This window comes from Crocuta crocuta, unplaced genomic scaffold (assembly GCF_008692635.1).
Source record: "Crocuta crocuta isolate KB4526 unplaced genomic scaffold, BGI_CrCroc_1.0 scaffold243, whole genome shotgun sequence".
Taxonomy (NCBI): Eukaryota; Metazoa; Chordata; class Mammalia; order Carnivora; family Hyaenidae; genus Crocuta; species Crocuta crocuta.
The window spans coordinates 2,139,433-2,139,754 of NW_027529596.1; positions in this window are offsets into that span (position 1 = coordinate 2,139,433).

The following is a 322-nucleotide window of genomic DNA, read 5'->3' on the forward strand; positions in this document are numbered from 1 at the left end:
GAACCCGCAGGTTCCCTGCCTCGGGCTTCCTGGCGGCCGTGGCCCCGGAGGCTCTGGGCCCCCGCCTGGGAGACGGTGCACACCCCTCAGCCCTGCTCAGTCCGTGCTTCGTCAAGTCCCTGGGGCGCCCCGAGGTCAGCGCGCCCTGATGGGCTCTGTCGTCCTGCCGCCGCGGGGCGGCTTTGCTCCTGCTGTAGACCCGGCCTCTGTTGGCAACTCCTGCCTTCAGGTCAAGGCCACTTGTAACCGGGGGCGAAGGGGCTGTTGTGCGTCCCCGTGGAAGGTGTGGGCAGAGGGGGCCGTGGGAGGGGAGCGGGGACGG